Raw genomic sequence first — 14,072 nt, 5'->3', positions numbered from 1 at the left:
CTAAAATAGGGTTTCTGGCCACTACTGAGAGGTCATTCATTACACAATCTACATGAAAGAACTAGAGGATGCATTTTTTGGATAAATATTATTAATTTAACAAACTACCTTAAAAAATAGAGTGGGAAAATGAGGGGAAAAAACTGTATTTTTTACCTATTTCTGAGCATTTTTCCCTAAAAAAGACCTACAAAATTAATATGTACTCCTATTTTAAATAAGGAAAAGTCATATGTCCCAAAAATAAAGAAGCAATATATTTTGGGGTAGACTAACAATCTCAAAAAATTCACCTTGAGGCTGCCTTAACATGGGTGAGAAAATCGCACGAGATCTGTTTGTTGCGAGAGGCAGAAATCTCGCACAAATATGAACCCCATTCTTTTTAATTGGAGTCATACACATGAACCATGTTTTCCTGCATGGCACTGTGAAGCGAAAAACTATTTTCAGCATGCCTATCATTGTGCGTGCTCCCGCGTTGCAGCGCCCATTGTTTTCAATGGGGCTGGAGGCAGCATCACGCCACGAGCAGAGGTTCCCTTCATCCCCAAAGTGATGCGAGGCTATTTTGACATAAAAATTGCATCCAAGGGGAATTCACATGGGGGGGGATGTGATATGGAGCTGTGATTCACAGCCCCATATCACCCTCGCCCGTGTAAAGTTAGCCTAAGGGCGGATTCAGACAAACGTGGTTTTGTCCCATTATGTGGCTATAATCACGGCCGCATAACGCCATAAAACAAAACTACTCATTTTAATATAGGACCTGCCCTATGTAGTGAATACCAAGTGCGGGAAAGATCAGGCGGCTCCTATCTTCCTGCGGTTATTTTTAAACTCCTGAACTGGCATGGAGTTTAAAAAAGGCGGCGAAGGGGAAGGATTCCCCTTGTTCAGGTGTAATTATACTCCGCTCCGCGCCTAGGGGCTCACTTATTCAGGTGTATGCGTATTTGGTCTGCAAAATCTGCAGTGTTTTTACTGTGTGCAGATATGTGTATTTGCGGTGTACTTAAAGGTATGCTTTTCTCTTGCGTGTGTATTGCCTGCATATATACTGTGTATTTTATGCATGCAAAAAAAAATGCAAACAGGCATAAATGATGTCAGAACGGTCCCTCCCGGGCCTCCTGGCATCCTACGTAAAATACACTGTGAATACACATATAACATGCACATTCACTGCATATTTTATGCACCTATAGACTATATTAGATGTAATATGCACCAAAATAGAATATGCTGCAGGGTTTTTTTCACGTGTGTAAAATATATGTGTATTAAATATCCCCATGGAAGTCAATGGTATTTATGTGCTCTGTAATACAGCATTCCAAAAAATGACATTTTGCTTTGGGCAGGAAGTCTCAAAACACCCCCAGTCAAGAAGGGGTTAATAAGTAGCTGTATGTGTGGATATGTGCGTAAGAGGTGCTGCTGGGGCATTTGCCAACAAAAGTTTGTCCTAATTAAGATGCTTTATTACAGATGTGAAGCTGGTAATTGCCATATTTTACTTTAACAACTTTTCTGTTCTTGTAGAATGTTATTTGCAAACCTTAAACCTGAAAATGGGGGAGCACAGGACTTAGGCGAAGCTTTATTCTATGTATTTCCAGCCGAGGATCTAAGGAAATGACATCATACCAGCTGCATTCGCTTTACTCAAACATATAATACGAAACAGTGAAGAACAGTAACGCAGGCGCTGGAAATACTTGCATAACCTTTTAGATTCATTCTGAGATCTCTTACAACCAACGCACATGTTGGTAAAGTAATAGAAATTAAAGGGCACCTGTCACCTCTGAACAGCACCATAAACTAAGTTATGGGGCAGTTCAAGCTGGTGAAGGGGAGTTGGGGAATGTACTTTTTATACTCACTTGCTCCCCTCTGTGTCCCCCCCAATGAAATCCAAGCACACTCTGAAAATCTGACTTTTCAGACTGCTGTTTAGCAGATTTGTCCCTGGAGGGCTTGTTTTTTGCAGAACAGACTTGTATTTTTCAATTGTATCATTTAACACATGGTATAATGTACAGGAAAACTTAAATATTCCTAAGTGGAGCAAAGTTGTGTTTCCGAGCGCAAAGCGTCTGCCTTTATGCTTTGCAGGGAACTTCTCAAGAGGCATAGCAGAGGAATGGTGACGCTAATGATTGCAGCATCGCCGCTCACCATCTGGGTAGACTCCTCAAAGTTTCCAAGGACCTGGCAGATGTCTGCCAACCAGGCCCACTCTTCTGTAAAGAATTGAGGAGGCTGACTCCCACTGCGCCGCCCATGTTGGAGTTGGTATTTCACTATAGCTCTACGCTGCTCATAGAGCCTGGCCAACATGTGGAGCGTAGAGTTCCACCGTGTGGGCACGTCGCACAGCAGTCGGTGCACTGGCAGATGAAACCGATGTTGCAGGGTGCGCAGGGTGGCAGCGTCCGTGTGGGACTTGCGGAAATGTGCGCAGAGCCGGCGCACCTTTCCGAGCAGGTCTGACAAGCGTGGGTAGCTTTTCAGAAAGCGCTGAACCACCAAATTAAAGACGTGGGCCAGGCATGGCACGTGCGTGAGGTTGCCGAGCTGCAGAGCCGCCACCAGGTTACGGCCGTTGTCACACACGACCATGCCCGGTTGGAGGCTCAGCGGCGCAAGCCAGCGGTCGGTCTGCTCTGTCAGACCCTGCAGCAGTTCGTGGGCCATGTGCCTCTTATCTCCTAAGCTGAGTAGTTTCAGCATGGCCTGCTGACGCTTGCCCACCGCTGTGCTGCCACGCCGCGCGACACCGACTGCTGGCGACGTGCTGCTGCTAACACATCTTGATTGCGAGACAGAGGTTGCGTAGGAGGAGGAGGAGGAGGGTGGTTTAGTGGAGGAAGCATACACCGCCGCAGATACCACCACCGAGCTGGGGCCCGCAATTCTGGGGGTGGGTAGGACGTGAGCGGTCCCAGGCTCTGACTCTGTCCCAGCCTCCACTAAATTCACCCAATGTGCCGTCAGGGAGATATAGTGGCCCTGCCCACCTGTGCTTGTCCACGTGTCCGTTGTTAAGTGGACCTTGGCAGTAACCGCGTTGGTGAGGGCGCGTACAATGTTGCGGGAGATGTGGTCGTGCAGGGCTGGGACGGCACATCGGGAAAAGTAGTGGCGACTGGGAACTGAGTAGCGCGGGGACGCCGCCGCCATCATACCTTTGAAAGCCTCCGTTTCCACAACCCTATACGGCAGCATCTCCAGGCTGATAAATTTGGCTATATGCACGTTTAACGCTTGAGCGTGCGGGTGCGTCGCGGCGTACTTGCGATTGCGCGCCAACACTTGCGCTAGCGACGGCTGGACGGTGCGCTGAGAGACATTGGTGGATGGGGCCGAGCACAGCGGAGGTGAGGGTGTGGGTGCAGGCCAGGAGACGGTAGTGCCTGTGTCCTGAGAGGGGGGTTGGATCTCAGTGGCAGGTTGGGGCACAGGGGGAGAGGCAGCGGTGCAAACCGGAGGCGGTGAACGGCCTTCGTCCCACCTTGTGGGGTGCTTGGCCATCATATGTCTGCGCATGCAGGTGGTGGTGAGGCTGGTGGTGGTGGCTCCCCGGCTGATCTTGGCACGACAAAGGTTGCACACCACTGTTCGTCGGTCGTCTGCACTCTCAGTGAAAAACTGCCAGACCTTTGAGCACCTCGGCCTCTGCAGGGTGGCATGGCGTGAGGGGGCGCTTTGGGAAACAGTTGGTGGATTATTCGGTCTGGCCCTGCCTCTACCCCTGGCCACCGCACTGCCTCTTCCAACCTGCCCTGCTGCTGCACTTGCCTCCCCCTCTGAAGACCTGTCCTCAGTAGGCGTAGCAAACCAGGTGGGGTCAGTCACCTCATCGTCCTGCTGCTCTTCCTCCGAATCCTCTGTGCGCTCCTCCCTCGGACTTACTCCAATTACTACTACCTGAGTGATAAACAACTGTGTCTCATCGTCATCCTCCTCCTCACCCACTGAAAGCTCTTGAGACAGTTGCTGGAAGTCCCCAGCCTCCTCCCCCGGACCCCGGGAACTTTCCAAAGGTTGGGCATCGGTCACGACAAACTCCTCTGGTGGGAGAGGAACCATTGCTGGCCATTCTGGGCAGGGGCCCGGGAACAGTTCCTGGGAGTCTGCCTGCTCCTCAGAATGTGTCATTGTAATGGAGTGAGGAGGCTGGGAGGAAGGAGGAGCAGCAGCCAGAAGATTCAGAGTTGCAGCAGTGGACGGTGCAGAACTCTGGGTGGTCGATAGATTGCTGGATGCACTTTCTGCCATCCAGGACAGGATCTGCTCACACTGCTCATTTTCTAATAAAGGTCTACCACGTGGACCCATTAATTGTGAGATGAATGTGGGGACGCCAGAAACGTGCCTCTCTCCTAATCCCGCAGCAGTCGGCTGCGATACACCTGGATCAGGAGCTCGGCCTGTGCCCACACCCTGACTTGGGCCTCCGCGTCCTCGGCCGCGTCCACGTCCTCTAGGCCTACCCCTACCCCTCAGCATGGTGTATTACCAGTAGTGCAGAAACAGAACGCTGTAATTAAATGTGCCGCTTATTGGCCTGTGGTTGGAGGCTGACTTCGCTTACGGAACGCAAAGCAGAGGCAGGAAAGAATTTTGCGCAAGCCTGCTGTAACACTTAGCTGGCTGCGTATGAATTAGGACAACTACCCCCAGCAGAGACCCAGTACACTTGTGGACAGGAATACAGCGGTGATGTAAGAGGCAACACAGAGGCAGGAAAGAATTTTGCGCAAGCCTGCTGTAACACTTAGCTGGCTGCGTATGAATTAGGACAACTACCCCCAGCAGAGACCCAATACACTGAGGACGGTCACAGGCAGCCCAAATAGATTTTTTTTCCCAAATGTTTTTGGAAAGGCCCACTGCCTATATACACTAAATATGTCTTCTGTCCCTGCCTCACCACTACTGGCCCTGGACAATGTAAAATTACTGCAGGACGCAATGCTCTGCACGCCCGATATACAAAAAAAAAAAAAGTGCAACACTGCAAAAAGCAGCCTCCACACTACTGCACACAGTTAGATGTGGCCCTAAGAAGGACCGTTGGGGTTCTTGAAGCCTAAAATAACTCCTAACGCTCTCCCTATAGCAGCTCCGGCACCAGCAGCACTGTCCCTGATCTCTGTCGGAATGCATCTGTGGCGAGCCGCGGGAGGGGCCGATTTATATACTCAGGTGACACCTGATCTCGCCAGCCACTCACTGCAGGGGGGTGGTATAGGGCTTGAACGTCGCAGGGGGAAGTTGTAATGCCTTCCCTGTCTTTCTATTGGCCAGAAAAGCGCGCTAACGTCTCAGAGATGAAAGTGAAAGTAACTCGAACATCGCGTGGTACTCGTCTCGAGTAACGAGCATCTCGAACGCGCTAATACTCGAACGAGTATCAAGCTCGGACGAGTACGTTCGCTCATCTCTAGTCCTTATCTACCATTGCTGCCTTGATATGAGGGAAAGAGAATTTGGTAAAATCCTGGTGGTGAAGGCCCAACACTCTAAGCTAGGTGAAAGCTAAAGGTCCAAGATGCAATAGTGAAAGCACTTCTTTTTTATTTAACAACATAGAGAACCAGCATGTGAACGCGTGTTTTGGGGTCGAGCCCCTTCGTCAGTTTGGCTGGATTAAACACAACAGGATTTCTGGGGGTGACACAATTCCAAAGGTTTTTGGATTTGCAAGAAGTCCTGTATGTGGCAGGGAGACCGGGAGGCAAGAGGTGCTTCAGCTTGATATGATGGAGACCCCAAGATGTGTCGGGGCATTATCAGCCAGTGCCTGATTCACTTTGAGCTACAGTCTGTCCCCCCACAGATTACTTCAGGGTTGTGTTTACAATCTCTCTTCTGAATGGAGAAGCATTAGCTTGGGCATCCCTGCTATAGGGTTCAATTGTAAATGATCTCCAGACCTTTTTTTTTACTAATTTTAAGAGGGTTTCTGAAAAACCAGGTTGGGCATCACTGGTAGCTTCCTCTCTACTGCAACTCCACCAAGAATCCATGACAGTAGGATAATATGCAGTTCAATTTCGCATGTCAGCATCTGAACTTGAATGAAACGAGCAAGCCTTGGAGGCTACTTTCTTAGAAGGCGTGTCTAGCTGGATTAAATATGAGTTGGCGGGTTGGCGGGTCATGACCTTCCTACTACTCTCAACGACCCAGTCTCATTGTCTGCAAAAATTGACATATACCTCTGGAAACACCAATAAGATAGGAAAAGGTCTCGACTGGCCCCTTTTCACATCTATTGATATACCTATGGAACTTGAAAGGACTTGGCTATCACCTGTGGAATGTCAGAGAAAACATGCTGAGTAGGACCTATGTCTGTATTGTGGGTAAAAGGGATATAACCTCCATTCCTGCCCAGCGAATCTGGGACACTTCACCAACCTGGAGAAGTGGAAGAGTCTACCCTAGGTGATGCCAGAACCTCTCAAAAAGTCGTATTTCCAGTGACCATCAGCCATGGTTCAATGCAGTTATCCTCTTAGACCTACGTGGACTCCAGTTCAGCTGGTAATTTTATCCACCAGGCTCTAGTGACTGACCTAAAATTCCTACACTCAGAAGAAGGTTATATCTGTGGCTTCTGTTAATGAGGGGCTCCTTCCAGAGGTCATTCAGTTCATGACTGTACCCCTGGTTATACAGATCGAAGCTCTTCATAAAGAAAAGATTGCATTCTGTGGCTTGCCAAGATCTATCAATTTTGTACTTCCCTGACTTTGCCTTCTCTTGTGTGTATTGTGCTTCTTGGCAAGTAGTATGTTGGTGGGATCCTTGTTGTCATACACATTGTCTTCTACCAGCTATCCCAGTATGTATCCCCTCTGTACCCAAAGAACTAGCTGGCTTCCTTCTCCTTATGCATAATACTCTAGGCATGGCACATTTTGTGATGCTTTCTCATAGACTTCTCAAATAGTCTCATGAGGGATCTGTCCAGTGACAGAATTTACAAGTTTTCAGAGATTAACACATTTACTCTGCTATAGCAAGTAAAGCTGGTCTGAAAGGTAGAACTTGGCAGGCTGCCTAAGGCTAATTTCACATGGGCGAGCTCAATATCAGACCATGAAACCCGGCCCGATATCGCACTTGCCAACGTGCGAGGTACCCGCGGATTTGCGGCTTTTATTGGGTCAAAAATGCCTCCCATCACTTCAGTACAGTTGAGATTCTCAGGGAAAACCTTGCATCGCACACATTTGCACCTTGCATGCCGTGCAATGTGTTTTCCGGTCTCATTGAGAACAATGGGCGAGGCGTTCCGAGAGAATACCCAAAGATAGGGTATGTGGCTCATGTATATGACCCCATTCAAAAGAATTGGGTTCATATACGTGTGAGATATGTGCATCTTGCAACACACAAACTCGCGCAGTTTTCTCAGCCATGTAAAAGCGGCCTAAGTGTATGTTCATATGGTAATGCTGTGGATTTTATGTAGTGTAATTGGCTGTAAAATCTGCAGCATTTTACAGTATGAGCAGTATGGTTAAGATTTCAAGCAATCTCATCCACACACAGAAAAAAATCTGCTGAATAAATTGACCTGTGGTGCAGATTTTCAGCATGAATTTCACCTCTTCAAATGAAAGGGTAAAATCGGCGTCAAAGTCTGTGAGTGACTTGTAGGTTTTCCTCCAGAACCTCACTGGGATGAGGCTTTACTTGCTGGTTCTTTCCCTGTGTGGGGTAGGGGAGGGCTACAAGTGACAGCAGGAAGAAAGATCAAAGCCTGTGTCTGTAATCTTTCCCCCCTCTACAGTTTCCACTGAATCTAGGAATGTGATACAGTAACATTGCTTCCTGCCATCACTCCCCTACCAATCAGAGAGGATATGTGCTTTATTTTTCTACTAATTACATAATTGCGTGTGGGAGAAAAGCATATATTAAGCATCCCTCAGACGCAAATCTTTTCAATCTGGAGGAACTCCAAACACTTTATAAGGACGATTTAGTAACCATGGTGGATAACAAATGATTCTGCGTTAAATAATGATATTTTGAGGGAGGGGGGAGTGCAGGTCACCTCCTAGCTACTATAGTTAGGGCGCAGGAGGGTAGTTGGCGCATAATACAGCTTAGGTTCGAAATGGTGATTGTTAGGAGCAATCTTCTCAAAATGATATGTATGCCTCAACTATTATATATATTGTACAATACTCCTATGTGGATTCCATTATATTATTTTTAAAAGATCCATATTTTGTTTCACTCTTTCATTTGAAAAAAAAAACAATTGGCTAGAATTAAGCTTGAAGTCTCAAATACCTGACTGTATCACTTTGCATCCCTGCTACAACAATTAAGACGTTGAGATCAGGAGGGCAAGCTGGGGGCTGCAGGATGATTGGTAAACCAATTAATCCCTTTCTGTGTTTTACAAACAGGAACATTCAGTACTATGAGTGGCAACTATTCTATGTTGGCTATGATTTACAAGGTCTGGGATAGGGGACAGAAATTGATGAGGGCAAACAGGTTTTCACGCTGTTCTCCACTACAGCACAATGTATTTCTTTTAGAATTTTCTAAGTTGGCGGACAATAGATGGTGGGAGGAGTGAGGTCTATGCACGTTCGACCAATTACAAATGAATGGGAGCCTTAAATCCTTTCAGCATTTTTTTTCAGTTATCTTCAACTTAGGCACACATATGTCATTCAGAATAAAGGCTCCCCCTTCATAATCCAGGGTAATGCTATTGTAGAATTAGTAGTAGGATGTAAGAATACTAAGGGATTAATATCTGCTCTTTATAGATGCTTCCTATTGATAAAATGGCTGTAATCGTTACTCTGTTTTGAAAAGGAGAAGGAAACCTTGGGCCTATTCCTGTCGATCATTGGGACAGTATACTTGCTTTTCTTCCCAAATTGTCTTTACGTGAGGCCCAGAGACTGTCTGAAAATTACTTGCTTTATAGAACTTATAAGCCCCCTAGCCTGTTATATAAAATAGGCTTCTGTTCAGATTCTAAATGCCCACATTGTAACTGGGAAGATGTGCATTTACTCCATACGTTGTGGGAATGCTCCATGCTTGGCACATACAGGAGGTTTATGGGGTTGAGTTACCTGCAGAACCCCAGGTTTGTCTACTGGGCTTGGGTTCACCTGACCTCAAAGATACCCCAATTAATATTACAATATCCTGTATTCTGTTTCAAGCACGGACGTTAATAACCCTTATATTAGAAAAGCCTTTGGCCCCCTACACTCTTCGTGAATTTAAATCCAAAATGAATGCCCTGTTTAGACTTGAAAAAGGGGTTTATAAAAAAAAGAATTCCGTGCATGAATTTGATTTCCCTGGTTGGTTTTTCCTGGCCTACCTTCCTATATATTACTTAGAGAAGGTTTTCTAGGTTTACGTATATACAAGATATAGAGGGACACATTGGGATTTTGATGCGATTTTGTTAATCTGTTCAGTGCCTCACAAAGGTATCCTTCACAGTTCTATGGGTGTTCTACGTAGCTCTGATCTGGGTCTTGTCTGAGGGGACATGTGACGGTCCCCTTTTGTTTTGTGTTTTGTTTACTGTATGCTTTTGTGTTTGTTTTGTTATTGCAAATAGAAAATTCTGGAAAGAGTTGAATAAATAAATCTGATTTAAAAAAAAAAAAGGAATGGTGCCCATAAACAGATTACAGTTGATAAAAAAGGACAATTTCAACTATTAAAAAATGTTCATCGGCTGTAATTTACAATCAATCAAAAGAGGTGCAAAAGTCAGTGGGGCCGACTGCAAAGCTATATAGCCAGCCCCGCTGATCTCAGATTATGACAGGTGCTTTTTCCTTGCTAATTAGGTTCTTCCAGGGAAGCACTGTAATAGCCAAAAAAAGGAATTTAATTAAGAAAACAGATCACCACTAGAGATGAGCGAGCATACTAGCTAAGGCAAACTACTCGAGCGAGTAGTGCCTTATTCGAGTACCTGCCCGCTTGTCTTTAAAGATTCGGGTGCCGCAACTCACCGCTCACCCGCCGAATCTTTAGAGAGGAGCGGGCAGGTACTTGAATAAGGCACTATTCGCTCAAGTAGTTTGCCTTCGCCAGTATGCTCGCTCATCTCTAATCACCACCCAAAAAATGCAGGCATATTCACAATTTATAGGTTCATAAGTGAGAAATGTATATGGACCCCAGGTATGGCTGAACCCTCAATGTGCGTTTCAGTCACTTTCTCAATGGATAATACCAATCAGGACAAGATAAATTAAATAGACTGGAGAAAGATAAAATGAAAAATACTTCATTGGATCGATTTTGTACTGACTATTCCACATAAAAGGGCCTAGTGTGGCGCAAAGTGTTAAGGCAGCAGAATGCAGCTCTAAGCTCTCATTCACAACAAGTTCAATCCCTGCATAGCTCAGGTAGGCGGCTCAAGGTTGACTCAGCCTTCCAGCTCTCTGTGGTCGGTAGAATGAGTACTCAGCTTGGTGGGGGGTAACAAATTACCTGAAAGTGCTGCAGAATAAGTTGGTGCTATACAAATAACAAGATTTATTTTATTTTTACTTATAAAAGGAACAGCACACACGTGTGCTCAACTCCTAATTATTGCAGGCGCAAGTGTAGTGGGGTGTGTTAAAATGGAAAGCAACCCATGTGCATGTGCTCGCCAGCAAAATATAACACTGCATGGATAATAAGTGTGCTGACAGCAAAGGCACAAAAGAACGCATTCCACAGGGGCACATAAACACCACAAGAACATGCTAAGGCACACAAAATACAATAGATATGTGGGATAAATACAGAGAAAAGAATATTTCAGACCAAATCTTCACATCCTAGACATTTGGTAAAAAATATACCTATAGGCCAATTTTTATGGGCTTGGAGGATATGCTCAAGTGATGCATCATTTGAGAGGCAGGCTCTCGATCTTTGAGAACGCTTTCCTGGAGCGAGGTTAGTTGCTAGAGATGAGCGAGTATACTCGCTAAGGCTAACTACTCATCGAGTAGTGCCTTTGGCGAGTATCCTTCCGCTTGTCTGTAAAGATTCGGGGGGCCGGCGCGGGTGACAGGTGAGTTGCGGCGGTGAGCAGGGGGGAGCGGGGGGGGGGGGGGAGGGGGAGAGAGCTCTCCCCTCCGTTCCTCCCCGCCCCCTGAATCTTTAGAGACGAGCGGGCAGATACTCGGCTAAGGCAGTACTCGCTCAAGTAGTTAGCCTTAGCAAGTATACTCATTCATCTCTATTAGTCACGCTTCTATCCAACATATGTATCATTATGCAAAAAGGACTGAGCCTGCTACTCTTCTTTGTGAGCAATAATCTCTGAAACAGCAGTTTAACAAAGTAAGATGTATTTTTTTAAAATTTTTTGAGATCTTTCGAAATGCAGTGGGCTTTGGATAAGTACTGGGATATTCTTACCCCTGATAAGGTTTTACAGAAGTATTTACCGCAGCTGGCTGCAGTTACATTTAGAAGACCAAGAAGTTTAAAAGATATGTCGGTACGGAGCCATCATGGAGAAGGACGTCCACAACTCGCGTTTGGATCGAAGGGGCTGCTTGGCAATCATTGCATCGCCTGCCCAAATAACGAAGTAACTCTTTTTTTTCCCTGTTAGTGTTATAATTTTTCTTTTGTGTTTCAGCCTGGACGTCCCCATTCCCTTCATCTTGCAGTTGACGCATTACACATGGGGTGCTTCTGAAGTTATTTGCTTCTATGTCATTGCCATTTTACATCTTGGAGTCTGTGAGCCATTTTTATGATGCATTTTAGAGCCCATCATTTGCTTCATGTAGGATCTATATGAATATATTGTGTCTTGGACAGTAATATTAGCCTCGTCTTATAGTTGGTGATTGATTTCGCATGGGTCCTTGGCAGTATTTTACTTCTTTGTTATTGCTATTTAATATCTTGGAGACTAAATTATTTCTTAAGATACATTTTGGAGCCCGTGATTGGGTTTATGTGGAGTTACATAAAGATACGGATTACTTACCGGTAGTCCCATTTCCAGGAGTCATCACGATGGCCCCATTACGTATGGAGGTTGCCCTCTGACCCAGGTAGGGACAGGAAGAGTTTAAAAGCACCTCCCCTTTCCACCATGCTTTAGTGACCTACAAATTATTACGGTGGACAATGTTTACTAAACCAAAATTTACCTTTATTCGGTCATATTTACATTTGAAAAACATGAATTAAACTAAAAGGGAGGGAACTATGGGCTGTCGTGATGACTCCTGGAAATGGGACTACCGGTAAGTAATCCGTATCTTTCCAGAGCGTCATCCCGACGGCCCCATTACGTATGGAGTATACCAAATTATACGTGGCTCTAGGGCGGGACTACTGCCTGGAGGACTTTTCGTCCATAGCCCAGGTCTTTGTCCGACTGGACGTTAACCCCGTAGTGTCGGGTAAATGTATGTATGCTAGACCAGGTGGCTGCTTTGCAGATCTGCTCGGCAGACGCCTGGCCTTTTTCTGCCCAAGAGGAGGAGAGGGAGCGTGTGGAGTGGGCTCTAATTTTCCCCGGAGGATCGAGACCCCTGGCTTTATATGCCTCTTGGATGGCCGTCTTGATCCACCTCGCGATGGTGCTCTTAGATGCCGTCTTTCCTTTTGCCGGCCCCTGAAATTGAATAAAGAGGTTATTATTTTTACGGAAAGAGCGGGTAGCCTCCAGATACGCTAGAACGGCTCTCCTAACGTCTAGGTTTGACAGAAGGAGGGCAGAGTGATCGTCTGCTCCCTATGAAAATTTGACACTACCTTCGGTAGGAAGGCTGGGTCCAATTTGAAGGTAATCCGGTCATCTTGTATTACCATGTATGGTTCAATACAGTATAACGCTTGTAATTCCCCTATTCTCCGAGCCGAAGTTATGGCAACTAAAAGGGTAACTTTTAGCGTGAGTAGTCTCAGGGAGAGTTGGGAGAGGGGTTCAAAGGGGGGTTGGCAAAAACTATTTAGGACTATATTTAGGTCCCAGGTAGGGAAAGTTTCTCTGACAAAGGGTCGAAGTCGTTCTGCCCCTTTGAGAAACCTACGCACCCAGCGGTGTTCTGCCAAAGGGAAGTCTAGGTAGGACCCTAGTGCTGCTGTATGAACTTTAAGGGTTCTAGGGCTAAGGCCTTTCTCTAGGCCTGCCTGTAAAAATTCCAGGATTACAGGTATGTCAATCCCTGGGATTTCCCCTGGCTCTATTTTACAGAAATCTGTGAATTTCCTCCATATCCTATCGTAGATGGCTGTCGTGATAGGCTTACGGCTTTTTGTCAGGGTAGTAATTACATTATGGGAGAGTCCCTTCCCACGCAGTATCATGCTTTCAGCATCCATGCTGCTAGCCTCAATTTCTCAACCCCCCGGTATGTTAGCGGGCCCTGGAGCAGGAGATCTTCCACGGCTGGTAGTAGGAGTGGACCCCGAATAGTCAAGGCTTTTAACAGGGGATACCAGGGCCTCTTGTCCCACATAGGGGCAACTAGTATGACTGCCACCCGGCTGGTTTGGATTTCCCTGAGGGTGCAGGGGATCAGAAAAGGCGATGGGAAAGGCGTAGGCTAGGTCCATGTCCCAGCTTTGGGACAGGGCATCTACCCCGCACGGATTGTCTCTGGGATTCAGCGAGTAAAAGTCCCGGCACTTTGAATTTTTCCTCGTGGTGAACAGGTCTATCTGCGGTTCTCCCCACTGGCAGATTAGTTGGTCGAAGACTCGCTGGTTCAGTCTCCATTCTGGAAGAATGCTCTGTCTGCTCAGGAAGTCGGCAGCGACGTTTGTGGACCCTTTTAGATGGATCGCTGAGAGAGACAGCACGTTGGATTCCGCCCAGCGGAGTATCTTTGTCGCCAGTTGTTGCAGGTGTGGGTGTCGCGTTCCCCCCTGGTGACGAACTAATGACAGAGCTGTCATATTATCTGTTAGAATTTTGATATGCCTTCCTCTTATAAGGGGTTCTGCTGCCTGAAGGGCCTCCCAGATTGCCCTTAATTCTCTGAAGTTGGATGAGCGCTTAGCTACTTGGGGGT

Source organism: Eleutherodactylus coqui, chromosome 2 (genome assembly GCF_035609145.1).
Source record: "Eleutherodactylus coqui strain aEleCoq1 chromosome 2, aEleCoq1.hap1, whole genome shotgun sequence".
In the NCBI taxonomy this organism is placed as follows: Eukaryota; Metazoa; Chordata; class Amphibia; order Anura; family Eleutherodactylidae; genus Eleutherodactylus; species Eleutherodactylus coqui.
The sequence above is the reverse complement of the archived record's forward strand: the minus strand, read 5'-3'. Positions refer to the sequence as shown.